This window comes from Ochotona curzoniae, unplaced genomic scaffold (assembly GCF_017591425.1).
Source record: "Ochotona curzoniae isolate NIBS_2020 unplaced genomic scaffold, NIBS_Ocur_1.0 contig_2120, whole genome shotgun sequence".
NCBI classification, from domain to species: domain Eukaryota; kingdom Metazoa; phylum Chordata; class Mammalia; order Lagomorpha; family Ochotonidae; genus Ochotona; species Ochotona curzoniae.
This window is the reverse complement of record NW_024465329.1, coordinates 48,307-66,924: the sequence shown is the minus strand read 5'-3', so window position 1 is coordinate 66,924 and position 18,618 is coordinate 48,307.

Here is an 18,618-nt window from a genome sequence, read left to right as displayed (position 1 = left end):
CTTTAAAAAAAAGAATAGGAAAATATATGGGAAGATATAGCACTAATTTGTTACTGTGTTGATAGCCAGCATTATTTCTTGAGCAGCATTTTAAGACACATGACATCATTGACAACTTTAAAATGGCATGAAATTTTCAGAAGAACAGACATCTGTTAGTAGGCTGATAGTACTCCTTGATGGAATCATGTCAGCTGGCAGAATCAGGATGATAAATGTCTTTTATATCATTACTAGTTGTATTTAAGGATTATTTTAAGACAAAAAAGACAAATTCAATAGAATTGAACTACTGTAGTTTGTCATCTAGTCTTTGAATGCAGACTTTAATTTAATGCATGTACAGCTACACAGAGAATAATGATGACATTATGCAGATTCTCACAAGTTGAGTTCCCAGTGCCACTAAGAAACAGCATAGGAAATAAAAAGGTTACTGAAACTTCAGATAAAAATCACCATTGTGCAATAGAACAGGAAATCACAACCTATGGATTAGGAAACAACCAAAAACACTCCCTAACAGTACATTTTTAAATGAGCAGAATAAAATAGACATCAGAAAGGGATAAAATTGTGTGTTTAAGTCAAATTACACACTTAATTAGTTCAGCTTTGGTTTATTTATAAGATCAGATTAAATGGAAATAATTAAAATTAATTAAAATTTAAATTTAGAAGAAAAATAAATGAAATTTCAATTCTGGCACATTAAAAAAAAACTAAGCAAATATATTCACTAGTGCACTTGCATAATTTATAAAATGGAAGACTTAATGTCTACCAGAAGTAATATTTGTGTTAATTATGTTGATGGAGCATTTTTCAAACATTTTAATGAAAAAAGGCCAGTCTCATCACAGAACCTACCTGTTCTTTGAGATTTCTGCACATGACACAGAGAGTCAGTCACCCAGCTAAGCCTCTGATGTGAATCCATTATGAGAGGAGTCCTGAGGATGCAGCGATAGGGAAGAGATGGCACTAGCTCATCTCCTTCCAGGCCCATGACTCTCATCTCACTTACAGAAATAGCACATATCTGGCCTTGGCATGGTTACAACAGGAGCCACTCAAGGGAAAAAGCAAACTTCCCTGGTTTCTGTGAGACAACAGAGGAGAGCAGCTGGGTTAGACTCTTCTCACCTGTGGACTCATTTCTCCAAGGCAGGCAGGCCTGGGCAGATTTTCTGCTCAAGAGACAAAAGAAAAACAATAAGCTTGACTTTAGGACAAGAACAAGCCACAACTGATTTCTCATGATTTCCAGACTGCACCAGGAGACTCATGGTGGCATTCACACTGGGACTTCTGGGGTGTCAGCATCTCAGTGAGATAATACAGCACGAGGAAATTGGTAAACTGTCCCCTCCCCCAGTGCTCCCGAGGAAAAGGGATCTTTTCCCAAGAGGAAACATCCCTGAACCAGGGAATCTGTATCGTAGTGGAATGCAGGCTATATTCCCTCCACTTTTCCCCAGCTTAAGTGCATTTCTGACTCACAGAAAAGGCATTCTCAATTTCATCAGTTCATATGGCTAAGGTCAACACAGCTTACTAAAGATGTCACACAGATGTTTCATCTGATTAGAAGTGCTGTATCTTTCATCTCATTTATGAGTTCAACACCTCCTTATTTTAAAATGATGATATTCATGTTCTTCACAAACATATCCAAACTTGCACAAATCCTTTAAGACTTGAATTTGTTCTGGTAGATTTTTTCTCTTCATGTCTAAAAGATTATTTTTTATCGGAAAATCAGATATACAGAGAGAAGAAAATGTCTTGGGGGCCTTATGCACAACAGTCCGCAAGACTGTTTGGGTGTGAGGTGACAGTGTTCTTCTGCAGCACAAACACTGAAGACAAACTGGGGGTGACAGGTGTTCATGTATTTGAGAGAAGTCACAAGCTCATGGAAGATAGGAAGAGGAGGAGGTTCGTCCTTAGAGTACTTCCTCCCAACAATGAGACTGTGACAGGCTGGTAAGTATGTCCGTCTCGCTGGACCCTCCAATAAAGTTAAAGGTCATTAAATGCTGGTAAGTATGTCTGTCTCTCTGCACCCTCCAATAAAGTTAAAGGTCATTAAATGCTGGTAAGTATGTCTGTCTCTCTGCACCCTCCAATAAAGTTAAAGGTCATTGAGCACAGGAAACACAGAAAGCTGCATCTCAGGGCAAACTTGTTACCTGCTGAAAAACAGGATGAATGTTGCATTTGATTTCTGAGAGTTGCTTGGCCAGAAAGTCCTAGCGCAGTTCATTAAGAAGTCACAGAAAAAAGACTGAGGTGCGGCCCATTGCTCATGCTGCATGCCCAGTGAATAGGCCATGCAAGGGTCTCAGTTAGCCAAGACTGTTGTCAGAGACTCCCCCAGGGACATGGTGTGCTGTGTGCCTACAACCTCCCACAGGGGCCAGTCAGGTGGAGTTCCAGGGACGATCTGCCACAGAAAGGCAGAGAGAAAAATTTTCCTTCTGCTGGTTCACTCCTCAAGTTGTCTAAATGGCCCTAGCTGAGCTATTCTGATGCCAGGAGCCAGGAGATTCTTCCAAGTTTACCATGCAGACACTGGATTCTAACACTTAGGGTCATCCTCTACTGCTTGCCCAGGCCACAAAAGGGAACTGTAAGGGTATAGCAGCAACTAGGATATAAACTGGTCCCCTTACAGAATCCCAGTGCATGCTGGCAAACACTTCAGCCACTAGGCTACCTGCTGGACCCATTCTGGTGAATCTCTCAAACATGCTCCTGGATCCTTTCTGTAACAGTTACACATCTGACTTTTAAGAGGCTCACCCTCCCAGTTAAATATGAATGCTTCTAGTCCAAGATCAATATTGCTGTAGAACCAGACATGCTAAGTCTCCACTGGCAGCTACACAGAGCAGAGCTGGAAACTTTCATTTTAGTTATTCAATCAAGCTGATAACCATATCCATTACTACCCAATGCATGATTTTCTAGGTGAAATACATTTTCTCTTAAAATGTATGTATGTGTATATGTAGTTTTCTTAAATGCATTCTTTCCTTTGAGAAACAGAGATACAGAAAAAGATATAGAACTTCTAGTCTCTTGTTAACTCATGCAAAAGAAGTAATGCCTGGAGAAGATGCTAGATATTCTGATCCAGCAATTAAGCCAGATACATTGTACAGGTGGCAAAGACCAAGCTCCTTGATCCTTTACCTGCTATGCTCCATGAATTATATTAGAATAAGGAGTCAGAATCGTATACAAGACTCAAACACAGGCACTGTGATACAGTATGATGAAATTCCAACAAACAGATTTTACTAAGCCAACTGTCTTACCACCACTCCTGAAAAGCTATTATTCTTCCAAACTAGAAACATGTAACCTATTTTAAGGTGTCATCATCATGCACCTTTTAGTTTTACTGAAATATTGCATCCTGAAATCAATATTTTCCATTTGTAAATCCCTACACTGTGATACCTCACAAAAGCTAGGAATCAAATTTTAATTCTTTTTTACTTAGCTCCATACTAAACAGACAAGATCATTTCCTATGATGTGTATGGAAATCCTAACAGTTTTGCCATTTCACAGAAATCATTGTAAGCCAGAACGTTACTGCATGAAAATGTCTGCATTAGTTCTGGAGCCCCAGAGAGATCCCACCAGATGAAATAACCTCAGAGATCACAGTTGGAGTGAAGTCACCTCAGATGACTTAATGTTTACACATTGCTCATCACACTGGAAGGTGCTCTGACATATATAGAGTGTTTGAGAAAGCATAACAGAGGTAAAAGGACTGCTCAGTCAGCAATGGGAATAATGAATTTGTGTCTGCTTTTTTTTACTGCTCTGTCCCCAAAGGCTACAAGAGTATCTGATGCAGAGCAGCAAAGTAGAGTATTGTGCCAAGCCCTTTACCAAAAATACTGTGGTGATCACCAATGGCGATAAGCACTGTGTACCACTGCACACTAGTCCCTGCCTAAGTAATTTGCCTGTACTTTTATTCCTCGGTTTTCAGAGCATCAGCAAGTCATTTCCATATGATTTTCCCCTGGCTATGTAGCAGCCTGCTGAAGAAATTGAAATGGACATGGCCATCCACAAAACACATCCACATGGAGTCATGTTATTACATATTAATATGCTCCTGACTTGCAGATCAACCACTGAGCTTGTCCCACTAGGGAAACAATAGCAACTAAGCATCCCAATGTTTCCATCTGAACTAGATCCCGGTAAACCCCGATCTAATTGTCAGCAGTTTCAGGCAGGAAGAACAGAAACAAACTCCAGGCAACTGGCACCACTCACAACCTTGTCATCTACCAGAAAGTCACAGCTGGTGTTTCTCTATGCCCAAGTACTGCTGGAACTCTGGGTAGCAAAAGATTGAGCATGTTCACTATGAGACAATGATGGACTTGGCATAGGGAGCCGAGAATCATACACGTTATCTACTGACTGATGGTCAATAGCTGAAGTTAATTAACAGCATCAGAATTTTAAGTATTGAGGGTCAAGTACTCATGGGAAGGAGGGTTTGAGGTATTTACATTCCAACAACAAGTCAGAGTTGAATTAAGACTATGGGAGTTCAATCACCACTGCCTGTGAGAGCAAGCACCTCTCTTTTATCTGTTAGGTAAACCTGAAGATAATGGAATTTCTAGCCTGTTCATTTCGTATACACTGTTCCCAGCGCCTTCCCAACAGAATTGCAACTAGCGTTGGCTCCACAGTGGCAAGGTTTCTAACATCCTCTCTTTAATAACTTTCCTACAGATCTAACAAATTACCCTCCTACAAAGCAGGCATCAATTTATTTACAGTGCAAAATCAAAAATAGTTGGTGATGAACGAGGAGCGATGGTAGAGGAGACCATGATAGAAACAGAACACAGGAACCAAAGACTAAACACTGCTGGAGGGAATGGCACTAATGATGGCAAATGGGATCAGTAAAGTTGACATATAGCCGAGAACACTGCTAATCAGAATGCAATGGCCAAGGGCAGAAGAAGAGACATAGACAAAATGAACGGGCTTACTGATGCCTCTCCTGCAAATGAACAGCAGTTCAAACAATATAAAGAATGTGTTATATAGGAAATAGCAGCAGTGAAATAAAATCAAGCTGAATTATCAGAAATTAAGAACACTACACCCAACAAAAATTTCACAGGAATGCCTTAACAATAGAATAAGTTAAGAGAAACAATCTAGAATTGGAAGACACCTCTTGCAATAACGCTGAAGCAATCAAAAGGCTGGAAGAGAAACAGACTGAAACTAAGAAATCATGGTGGAATTAAAAGGCACAATCAAAGACTAAACATACAAATGGTGGGAGTTTCAGAAGATGCAAAAAAAGAATGTGGATTCAGATATCATCAATGAAATAATAGTTCAGAACATCCCTAACCTAAAGAAAGAATTAAAATACAAATTACAGGAGGGTCACAGAACTCACAACAGAGCTAACCAAAAGCAGTCCTTACACAAAACACATCATAATCAATCCTTTTTTGCCGAACATAAGGAAAAGATCTATAAACATGCATGATAGAAAAGCCCAAAACTTACAGAGAAATCGCAATGTGACCTCTCAGAGAAATCTCTACCGACCGGAAGAGAATAAAATGACCTATTCCAGATTCTCAAAGGAAAAAGCAGTCAAGCAAGAATAATTTACTAGCAAAGTTTCCTTTTACCTCAAAATGAAAGAAAATCAATCCAAAGCAAACAAAAGTCAAGAGAATCTGTCTCTACTAGACCTGCCATACACTTGTGCTTCAAGATGTGCTACATACAGAGGACAGGAATAGCACTTAACAAAACTAAGGCAAACACGGAGAATGTCCCAAGAAAATGACAAAAGACTAAATAAAACAGTGAATGACCCATTCCTAAATGATAGAACCAAATCACTACCTATTGCTATAAACCCTGAAACTTCATCTATCAAAGTAATGGTTTAGCAGACTGTCTCTGAAAACAAGACCCATCTCTCTGTTGTCTACAGAAGAAATCTCTCACCAATAAAAGTGAAAGTATGAAAATGATTGTTGGCAGGTATATGGAAAAGAAAATAAGGCAGTATAACTATTTCTATATCAGATAATATAATCTTCAACATGAAAAATTTAAAAGTGATGAATAAGGACATATGATGATAGGATGCTCTCAGAAGAAGAAACCACTCTAACAAATGGGAAGAAGCATTCAACAGAATGGTAGCAAATCTCATACCCAGGATGTACAAAGAGCTTCAGAATTTCAATGACAGCAAAACAAGCAACCTTGTAAGCAAATAGGTGAAGGAAGTGGGCAGACATTTTTTCTGAAAGAATAAATTAAAATGGTTACCAGGCATAAGATGAAAATGCTCAAGCCCTCTAGCTATCTGGGAAATACAAATAAAAACTACATTGAATTCCACTTAACTCCTGTGAGATTGGCCTACATTCAGAATTCTACCAACAACAATTGCTGGCACAGTTATGGAGAGAATTATACCTTACTCTATTGTTGCTGGGAGTATAGACTAGTGCAACCACTATGGAAGTCAGTATGAAGAATGCTAAGAGAACTGAAAATTGTTCTAACATTTCCAGGAAAATTGTCCGACTGGAGACCATTATGCTCAGTGACATCAGCCAATCCCAAAAAGACAAATATCCTGTGTTCTGTCTGATATTTGGCAAAATGTGTGCAAAATACAAGGTCAACAGATACATATGTAAACATGTATATACATATATTAATCTAGAGAAACTGTACAATGGAGACTAGCATACTGAGAAGTGAAGATACATTGAAGTATGCATCTCCCGAATAAAATAAAAGATCAAGAATTCCGTTACCACAACTAACTGACAATGCATTGATATTTCCCACCATTCTCTGGTCTTTCCTAAGTGTCATTGAGATGGATAAGATGATGTTATCCACACAGTACATAATCACAAAGAAACTCACCAGCACTAGGACAGTATGTGTGCCCGTTTTCCTGGGGAACTTCTTGGGGAAATGCTCATGCTGTGAAGGTACTCAGACTTCCTCTGATGACTACATAAGAAAATTACCATGTACATGCTGGAGAGCAGCATGAGCCCTACAAAGAATACATTCTGGGACAGTGAAAGTAGAACAAATAATGCCATGATGGTGAAGTTCATTGAGGAAAGTGAGCAGTACTTACTGACATTGACTGGATTGGTCCTGTTGGAATGAGCTACAGTGTAAATGACCATGTTGCTATTGGAAGACAGATTGAGTGACCAAATGCAGAAGAAAACAATGAGAATATGTTTTGTAAGTTTATATTTAAATCTTGAAGAGTAGAAAGAGCTGGGACTGATGGTGATGGCTTGGATAACGCTCAGGAGGCAGGTAGTGGAGATGGAAAGACCCCTAGTCACTAGAATCCATTTTGGATGCATGAGAGCTGATCTGTCTGATGCGGAATTGGAACTCTCTCAGGGTCGTAATGCCTGCTGGTGAGCAGTGAGTCAGAGCTGGGTATTCATCAGGTTGTGCAAGGCTGCCTCACTTGTGGCAAGTGTATGGATAGGCTAGGAGCAGGGAGTTGTTCAAGTCAGGCCAAACCATGGCACACTGGCACTTGAATAAACCAGGATGGAGTGCCACATAGCTGGGCTAGGGTACCTTACCCACTGATTTGGAAAAAATACAGGATGAAGCAGGCTGGCAGGACTAGGCTCCCCCCAATGACAGTGTAAACCGGGAGGCCAACAAGGTGCAAGCGGGGGCAGGCCAACACAGGTTGCATCCAAAGGCAAAGGACAAGATGGGAATGGGCCATGGTTGGCTGGAAGTAGACAACCTTTGGCACTTGCAAGATCGCTGGCTGGGTGTGGACCTTGTTGGGGAGCTAAGGAGATGCCCTGGCTGGGCTGTGGTTCCCACTGGTGAACGTGAGAGCCATAATAAGGATGAAGGACTGGACTGGACATGTCTGTAGCATTTATTGACATTGGCATGGATTGGTTATTAGAGCTTGTTGGCCCTCGTGAGAGATGAGGTTGGTGTAGAACAGCCTGTGCTATATGTCTCAGTGCCCGTTCAGCTTCTTGAGAGGCAGGTCTGGACCAGGCAAGTCTGGACTGTATGATTCAATAGTAAGAGTCACAATGGCTGTGAGCCAATTGGGAATGGAGGACAGGACAAACCTCAAAAACAAATGGCAAATGTAGTGTTTTCCAAATCTTCCTATAAAATAAACAGATAAAATACATTGTCAGTCCTGGTGCAATAGCATAACAGTTAAGGTCCTCACCTTGAACATATCAGGATTCCATATGGGCGTCAGTTCTAATCCCGGCAGCTCCACTTCCCATCCAGCTCCCTGTTTGTGGCCTGGGAAAGCAGTTGAGGATGGCCCAGAGTATTGGGAACCTTCACCCACGTGGGAGACCTGGAAAAGAAGTTCCTGGCTCCTAGTTTCGGATCAGTGCAACACCAGCTGTTGCAGCCACTTGGGGAGTGACTCATCAGATGGAAGATCTTCCTCTCTCTCTCCCCTCCTCTCTGTATACCTGACTTTCCAATAAAAATAAATCCTTCAAAAAATACATTGTTGATAACTTTCAGGAAATTAATTAAAATTGATCTTACTGTGATTCTCTGTTTGTGGTAAATGTTAGCATCTTAAAAGTTGTACTTGGTATTTATGCTTGTTTTCTAAATTAATATCCACTGTCTTGTCTGATATTACACTTGCATTATGTATTTTTTGTAGAGGAATCTCTTCACATTTTACACATACCAAGCCTCATGTGCCTGAGTAAATCCTCCATTCTTGTATTCATGCAAAAGTTTGGAATAATGTTCCAGTAATGAAAAATGCTATTTTCAATGAATTAGGTTTTATACACAGTGATGAGATTACTGGATGATATGGCATTATGGTTTGAATAAGTTTGAGAATATCCTTGCTGCTTTATATGATGGATGCTTAGTCCTGTGGAAGAAGTTTCTGCTTACATTTTATCATTTGGAAAGCCCAATGATTGGAACATATCTGCAAAAGAAATACCCATTGTAATAAGTATCATCACTGGGTGGACAAGAACCAAGTGGCATGTGGTCATGTCTGTGGTCCTTGACCTATAGACCTGGTGAATTGTACGGATGTGGAAGATTAGGAGGAAGATATTGGCAAGATTCCAATGCCAGCTTGGAAGAAATACACATTTTTTTTAGCGATAGATGGAGACTTTGTTCATCTCACTGTACTTGAAAATATTTGAGACATCTATAATAAAAAAGACAGACCTCATGTCACCCGTGATGCCCATTTTACCATGAAAATCATCACAAATCATCATTTCAATTTTACCCATGTACTTTAATAAACTGAAATTTGAATAAAATTTCCTGGCAATAAAACTACTTTATAATACATGGTGTTCTGTCATCATATAAATTTTTTAACCTTTTGAAAACCTCTCTATTTGTGGATCTCTGTAACTAAACAATGTTAGGTTTAATTTCTTTTTTGTTTTAACCTTTTCAAGTACCCTGTATACACACGTATTCACATACAGATGAAGCAAAAATGATTTACATGCCGGAATAGCAGAAGAAACCACATGACATGAAATGTTTTAGCAGAGGAGCACTCAGACCAAACTGATCACACTGTTCATTAGTTCCACACTGGAAGAATCACAAGCAATTCATTTTAGTAATATGTTTAAACATAGACTAGTTTATGTGCACTTGTTTTAGTTAAATATGTATGTAACAGGATTGGCTAACATCATGCATCATAACCCATGCAGTAAAACAAAATAACTACCAAAATGACACATGGAAAGAATTTCAATATTTTTTTCTTCCACCCAAACAAAATCTGGCTGATTCTCTTTAACTCATGTCCTTCATTCTGTAAATGTCAAACATGTCCTGAAGCAGGTTTGACCTGACAGATCATCAAATGTCATCCTTTTCCAATGAGGCTGAACTTAATGTACAGATTGAGTGAAAAAAGACCTGGTTACTGTGAATGAATGTTGACAGTTACAGAGACATATTTATATAATTGACCCGGAAAGATGTTTTAATTCCCATGATCTCACAACTGATACTTGTATACATCATATATACGAGATTCAAAATATCATTATTTATTTTAATTTCAAAGTTAATCTTATATCCTGTATTTTCATGTGAGTAATGTTCCTTCTTGTCATGGAATGATCACTACAATAAATTCTACTGATCTTGAGAAAGGTGACAGAAAAATTTGTCCATTGCCAAACATCACTTAATCATATTCTCAAAGGCAATTTGTTCTTTCTTTACACCAAGTAAACAGTTCCGAAAACCTGAATGTGCAGCTCTGCTCTCACCACACGGAGTGACAGCCTATGGTGTCTAGAGTTGAGGGTGAAGCATCTGAGCATTCTCAGGTGACAGAAAGTGAAGAAAACATTCACCTCTTTATTGTGGCTTCACCTTAAACTCCAAAATATTTATATAATCTTAGATTATTCTGCGGATTAAATGGTCTAGAAACCAAAAGACGATGATGAAATCTCTGAGCTTGGATGAGACAGGTGCATTAAACAGACTAAATATAATGACAGTGAGAAGCCATCTACAAAACTTGAAAACTAGTATGATCAGAAAGGTTGTTTTTAAAATGAATTATGCAAAATTAAAAAAAAAACACAGGTCCAGAGGGAGAGAGAGAAAAATCCACTGATGCTCAAATTCCAAATATCTAAAAGGAGTAGCTGGACCTGGCTAATATTAGAAATGAGGAAATCCATTTGGTTGTTTCATGTGTGTATCAGGGACGAGGTACTGGAATCCTAGGCTATCATCTCTGTTGAATCAGAGGCATGCAGTAGCCAGGATCAGACTCACTTTCTAACATGGGGTGTAGATGCCCCAAGTAGCAACTTAGTCACAATGGTTTTCCCAAGTACAATGATTGTATAAATCATTGGTTCTCATGTTGAACATATATATCAGTTAATGAAGTAGTGCTATAGTGAGTGCTAAATTATAGGGTTATTTTATGAATGACTGTATGCTGATTTTTGTATTCTGTATAGATTTAGGACTGGGAATATCTATGGCAAAACATACTGTTGCATTATTACTATGATAACCACAAGTGTTATCACCATCATCATCAGTTTTGCAGTATTAGTTGAGAGGCATCTGAAGACATATGATGTCATTCACAACACCAAAGTGTAACGAGAACTTCTGATGAAAATACATGTGAGTAGGTTGACAGTGTTTTGATTGAATTAAGCTAGTTGCAAGAATTGAGCAGATAAACATTTTTTTCTAACATGATTAGCTCCACTCAAAGTGGGATGTTTTAGAATAAAATTAAAAATTCTAGAAGGATAAGCAGGATAAGCCCACAATAGCGTTGAATTACTGCACCGTGTCCTCTGTTACTTAGAAGTGGAACTTAATGACAATAGACCTAAAACACAAAGTTCATGATGAAGATATGTAGGTTCTCACAAGCTGAGTTTCTAATTCCACAGAGAAATAAAACAGCAGCAACAAAAACATCAGTAAGCACAGGATATGAAACTTCAACAATGCAAGGTAATGACCATATGCTCTGGATTTGGGAACATTCAAAAATACTCCCTAGAAATGCAATGTTAAACCATCAGAATCCACTTGACACCAGAAAGAGAAAAAGCTGTAAGGGCTAATCATGTGCTTACTGGAGTATCACTACAATAAGTTAGTGATAGACCTGATGACCTATTAAATGTTGAATTTAGTGAAATGTGAAAACTGCACACTGCTCTCCACATTTCCTGATGAGATGCGCGGCATCCAGGTTACCTGAACTTCACCCTGTTTATACAGCTTGAGTGCAGATTAACAAAATCATCACGAATAGGTTCAGGTGTGTTGTATATTACCAGATCAAAGTCAATTGAAATAAATAAGTTAAATTGAAATGTGTTAGACTGAGGGATACTAAAAGCAATCCTACTTCAAGATGGTACAAAATTGCAAGTATACATTTGCAAACCTATTCACCCATGCATTTACATAATTGATAATATTGTCAATTTCATCCATCTAAGATTGATATCATAAGTGCAGAATTTTCCAAATACCTGCCTCATCGAGAATTTACACCTTTTTGGAGATTTATGTGTATGACAAAGAGAAAGACACTCAATCAGCTAAGCCTCTGAAGTGACTGCATTGTGAGATGCATCTTCATGGTATGATTAGAGGGCAGGAATGAAGCCAGCTCAACTCCCTCCAGACTTGTTACCATCATTTCACCCTCAGAAGCAGGGCAGCTCTGGCCCTGTCCTTTTTGGAAGACTAGCTCCCCCAGGGAAAAAGCAAACTTTCCTGGTTTCTGTGAGACAATAGAAGAGCACAGCTGGGTTCCACTCTTGTTACCTGTGGACTCATTTCTCCAAGGCAGGACAGCCTTCGAAGGTCGTCTGCTCTCAGTCCTTGTTAACACACAGAAGTGCGCAGTAAGCTAAGCCTGTGGGATAGGTACAAGCCACAGCAGGTTTCTCAATCTATGCCCACTTCTCCACGAGACTCATGGCGGCATCCCTGCTAGTTCTTCTGTGGTGTCAACATCTCAGTGAAAGAATACAGCTCCTGGAAAGTAGGAAATTGTCCTCTAGTCCACTCTTACAAAAGAAAAGAGATGTTTTCTCCAGGGGACACACCCTTGCACAAGGGCATTTACATTGGTAGCAGAATGCAGACTGCATTTCCTCTATTCTATGCCGAGCTAAGTTCATTTGTGGGGGGACAAAAAGTGTGCCCTGCATTTTATAAGCAATGTGAACCAAGGTCAAGTTAACATATTGCAGATGTCACACATAAACTCTGATGTGACACCTCTCCCTCAGTCTCCTCTCCAAATTTCATTCACAATCCTTTTTAGTGCATAAACTTGGAACTATATAAAAACAACCATCTATACCCACCAGCAACCACTTTATGACTGGCCTAAAGGTGAATGCTTAACATGATTAGAGCTGCTACATTTCTGGTCCATTTATGAATCCAAAGCCTCCTGATTTTAAAGGTATTCTGCACAAGCATATTGTCACCTGCACAAACATGTCAGACTCTTGGGTCCATTCAGGTGGATCTTTCAAGCATCCTCTTTGATCCAGTCTAGAACAGTTACCCACCTGCGGTCTGTGAGGCCCACCCTTCCCAGTCCACTGTGGATTTTGCTGTCCAAGGAGGAGACTGCTGTGGAAGTAGAAATGCTACATCTTCACTGCAAATCTCAAAAAGTAAAACTGCTGCTATCCTTCATTTGCATCTGTTCACTCAAAAGTGGTGCAGCTGTCTCTGAGCACAGGAAAGCCCAGATGATATAATGGGAAACAAGCAGGTATTCTTTTTTAATTTATTTTTATTTTATGATACAGTTCCAAAGACTCACGGATTTTGCCTCACTAGCCTCCTCATGTCCCTTCCTGCCATCCCCTGTGCCCGATTTCACCTTTATTATTACAATAGCAGAGTCCTTTAAAACAGTCATAAGTTCATTATTCTGCTATTTGAGTGTATCCTGACACTGCAGGCTTGGACAGAGAGTCCAGCATCCTGTTGTGAAGATGTATTCTTACTTTGAATAAAATTTTTCACTATTAGATGTCAGGAAAATTATGTATGTAGTAGAAATATGATTTAAACATTTTCTAATTTAATTTTATATTCTTTTTGGGATGGATTTTCGAAGATAGGATATGCTTCTAGATTTGTCTTGATATTTGAGGCAATCTAAAACACACATTGGTTCTTCTGTCATGCTGAGCAGGCAGATTTCACAACTGAGAACTCATGCTGAAGACTGCGGTCTGAAGACTCTCCACATGCTTGGGTTCAGGGCGTGGCAGGGTGTTAGGGCACAAGATTGGCATGCTGTCATGGTGTGCTAGAGGATCAGACTTTTGCATTCAATCACACGCTTGGGCCCACGTGTTGGTGTCCCAGGAGGATTTGCAGTGCTCCAGGCCAGCATGCCACCCTGATGGAAGTCCAGGTTGGGGAACCAATGCACTCTCGGGTTTGGTTAAAAGTGGACTGAACAGGGAATGGTGTATGGAGTGTGGGGAGTGGCGACCCAAGACAGAACTCTATGCTGCACTGGGATGATTTCTTGGGGAATTCCAACAAAGCCACTGTACTTGCATGTAAATAACAGAGCTGAGCCAGTGATTGTGAGGTGGGAAATTGAAGCACCTTTTTAAGTCAGACCAGTATGCAGAGGTCCTAATAAGCATGTTTAGAAACAACCTTCACCACAACACACTAGAGTCTTTCAACATTAAAAGACAGAAAATATTCTAAAATGTCCATGAGGGAACATTCCAGATTACCTTCAGATATCCCCAAATTAGACCCAATGCCTGCTTTTGTCTCAGAAATCCTACAGGCTAAGAGAGAATGCAAATAGCCCAGGTCCTTAAACAAAGAAACTGCCAATCATAATGCTGTATTCATCAATGTGAAACAGAGATCTTCCTAGAGATGCCTAATGCATTGTATCCTGACAATGACAACTTGATGTTTGATTATTTGTAACAGACTGTATCTATTCTTTTTAGAAATTGCATGCTTTTTTCTAATTGTTATTTGTTGCTGGTTTTTTTAAAGAATTTTTTTATTGGAAATGTAAATCGGGTTTTCAGAAAGAAAGAACTTTCACACACTGGTTTACTCACTAACTGCCCGCAATAGCTGAACCTGAGTTGATCCAAAGCCAAGCTAGGAGTTTCTTCCAGGTCTCCATACAAGTATAGGATCCCAAGGCTTCTTGCAATCCTCTAATGCCTTCCCAGCTAGCTATTTACCTAGCTATTACACTTTAGGGCATTAACTCAAAGGAAATGCATGTAGGAAATGAAACCATTATCTGTGTCCCCATGTTATAGCAGTTCAACACACAATAGCTAAGATTTTGAATTAGCCAAGATGTCCACCAACTGCTGAATGGATAAAGAAACTTTGGTATGTAAGTCTCATAGATTGCTACTCACCCATAAAAAATGGAACTAATGTCCTTTGCAACAAAATTGCAGTAAATGGAGATATTATACTCAGGGAATTGAACCACTCCCCAAAGGGCAAATCTCTGTGTGTGTGAAATTGACGTTTTGAGACCTGATTAATGCAACTTGTGTCTATAGTCTTGAGGATCAATGATTTTTCTACTTGTTATTTTATAACCTTTATTTTCTGGAAGGCTGTATTGACAAAGAAGTTTAAAAAAATACTTTGTAAATGTTACCTAAGGCAGTCAAGAATAGTTCCTATAAATAAGACCCTTATCCCATGGACAAATCACCTACAGGCATTTGGACACAAAAGCATGTGTAGCAAAGAAGAGGTACACAAAAATGTGAGCCAAGGGGGAATAGGTTGAATGTGGCCTTCGAGATGAACAAACTTGTTGCCCAAATCCCTTCAATGTCACTTATAGCCAAGAAAACCCCATCAGCTTCGTGAAGTACTTCTGAATAATTTCGACTGTAAAATTTGTCCCTGAAATTTAATCACCACCAGAAGGTTTCAAAAATGGATTCAGATATTCAGTCAGATTATGAAATGAAATGTTTTTTTTTCTCTACCATAGTATCATTATGAATTTTTTTTTTTTATTGTTGCTTACATTGTATTATGTAGTACAGTTTTATAGGCGCTGGGGATTCCCCCCACCCCTCCCATACCCTTCCCCCATGGTGGATTCCTCCACCTTGTTGCATAACCATAGTTCAAGTTCAGTTGAGATTCATTGCTTGCAAACACATGCCTAGCATAAAGTTCAGCGTCTTATTGTCCAGATAAGTTCAGTGGCCTCTTGGGGAGACCTTCTATGGTCTGAAGATAGGTCTAACAAAGTAAAGATCCGGTCAGTTAAAAGCCCCAACAAGGCCTCAGTATCAATATACAACATTATGGAATTAATTGACATAGTATTGGGTAAACAATATGTTAAAAATAATGCAAGTTCCATTCTTCGAAAAATGGAGATTAGTCCCAAGCTAGAAGTGATGTTTTAGCAGATGTTCTACTTGCCGTTGGAAATATGCTGTGGGAATTCTTAGACTTCTGGTCCATCTTCAATACATTTACATTGCAGGCATTTTAAGGACTACCTACAATTTCATTTAATGAAGTTCTAAGAATAATTGTGTTGTCCTGATCTTCATCTCAGTTGTATGATATAACATCTTAAGTGCATTGTTAGAACTCTCGGATATTTTAGTTTTCTCTATCCATAATTACCATGGAGACAAGAACTAATTAACTTCATGGGATTATTGTATTAAATGTGTAAGGCATAGGTGAGATGAAATAAAAATAAATTTACTAGGGCATAAAAAAGGTCAAAACTCCCAAACAAAATGGATTAATAAAGAGATCATGAATAAAACTTGTTATTTTAAAAGCTTGGATTCCAATTCATTTTTTGCTTCTAAAAACAATTTAATTCTATGTTTCCATGAAAATTTTAATGTCCTTTTTTCTTTAAATGTTTACTTGATTCATTTTTCATTGCAAAGTCAGATATACAGAGAGGACACGAGACAGAGAGGAAGATCTCCCATTCACTGATTCACTCTTCAAGCAGCTAGAAAGGCCAGAGCTGAACCAATCCAACGCCAGAAGCCAGGAACCTCTTCCAGTTCTCCCATGCAGATGCAGGGTCCCAAGGCTTTGCGCCATCCTCTACTGCTTTCCCAGGGCACAAAAGGGAAGCTAACCGGGACGCGGGGCCTGCGGGATTTGAGTTGGCACACTTATAGGATACCGGCACGAACAAGCCGAGGATTTTACCTGCCTGGCTGCCATCCCAGGCTTGATGTCTTCTTCAAATACAGTACTTGAGAACAAAGAAAATAATCTTTATTTTGTATCATTAAAAGTCATGTCTGGTGGGTCTCAGGAAGGGGGGTCTCATGCCTGGATCCCAGACAGCCGCCATGCGCACATGGTGAGCTGTTCCCAGGCCTGCTGGGCTCCAGGGGCCGCTTCCTTCGGGGTGACTAGACCAAGGGGGGAGGTCTCCGGGACTGTGCAGGTCCAGGACCTACCCGCCACCTTCATTGGGCGGTGAAGGGGATTTGGGGAGGGGCGTGACCTTGGGCCTGGGAATTTAAACCTCCAGCAGCCTCCAGGCAGCTGGTGGGTCTCAGGACTGGGCGTCTCATGCCTGGATCCCAGATAGCCGCCATGTGCACATGGTGAGCTATTCCCGGGCGGCCAGTGTGCCATTTGGTGCCAGGCTCCGCCTGCTGGCCACCCGGCAGGGGAGCTCTGGGGATTTGGTTCCTTGAGTCGTTGCTTAATTAGCTCCAGGTTGAACCCATTGTGCTTCTTGGACCTGAAACAAGCAGTAACTCTTCCTTTGTAAAACTTGTAATCACTAATAATGCTGACCACCAAATACTAGTCCATGCAGAAGCTATGGCTTGGGGCTTGTTCTGCAAAAGTAGTTCCAACAGCTGGCTAATGTGTCAAGTGGTAATGGAACAAAGTAGATCAGGCACGATTGAACAAACCTTAGCCCACAAGTAAAACTAGAAACCAGGAGGGAGCAGAGGTCATGCCGAGCTAGGCTCTTGTACCTACTGGTCTGCAGGAGCCAGGGACGCTAATCCACAGTGTCTAAGTCAGAGTTCGGGACAGGGGAGGGGCTGTGCCAAGCTGAGTCAGAGCATCCACTGGCATGCGAGTGATCTATGGCTGGGAACAGGCCCGGTTGGGGAGCAAAGGGGACAACCCTAGCTGGGCTGAGGTTCCCACCAAGAGGCGAGTGGCGTGGAAGGGGGGCTGCGTTCTGATCAGGAAACAGCTGTAGTCTCCCTTGGCACAAGTGTGGACCGGGCTTGGATGCACCGAACCGGGCCGGACCCCGACTTCCCCTGGTGTCCTGGAGGACCAGGGCAGATGTGGGATGGACTAGGCAAGGTCTCAAACCCCTACTGAGCCATGTGTGAGCCATACGTAGGTATGGACAAACCATGGCTGGGCTGAAACATCCAACAGCAAGAACCAGATTGGGTGGAAGGCCAGTCAGGAAAAGCCACAGTTCCTGCTATGACAGGAGGTGGACTGAGTAGGGTTGGCTCATGGACCCATTGGTAAGCGTGAAACCTGGCATTGGGAGAGGTTCTGATGGAGGAGCCTGGGCAATTCCTCTGGCAGGACACAGACCTGGCAGGTAAGCTCAAGAAACATGATAGGAAACAGCCCAGAAAAGGCCATGGAAAGCTACACACTGGCATACAATTGGCAGAAGTGGGGGCAAGACCAGGCTGAATCTGTCCACGTCATCCACTGGCAAATCCAGGCACCAGTGTGGGTTGACCGAGGTTTGGTCGCAACAAAGATTAGTGCACAATATGGAATGCCAAGGTGAGGTTGCCTGTACCAGAAGGGACCGCAGCGCCCAACCAGACTGAGAACAAGAAAGGAAGTGGACAGAGACGGCAGAGGAATAAGGGAGGGTTCCTTTGCTGGACAGCTACTTCCACAGGAGAGCATAGGCTGGGATGGGGGCAGACCAGACTAGGCAGAGCTACCACACCTGTGTGCCTCATGTGG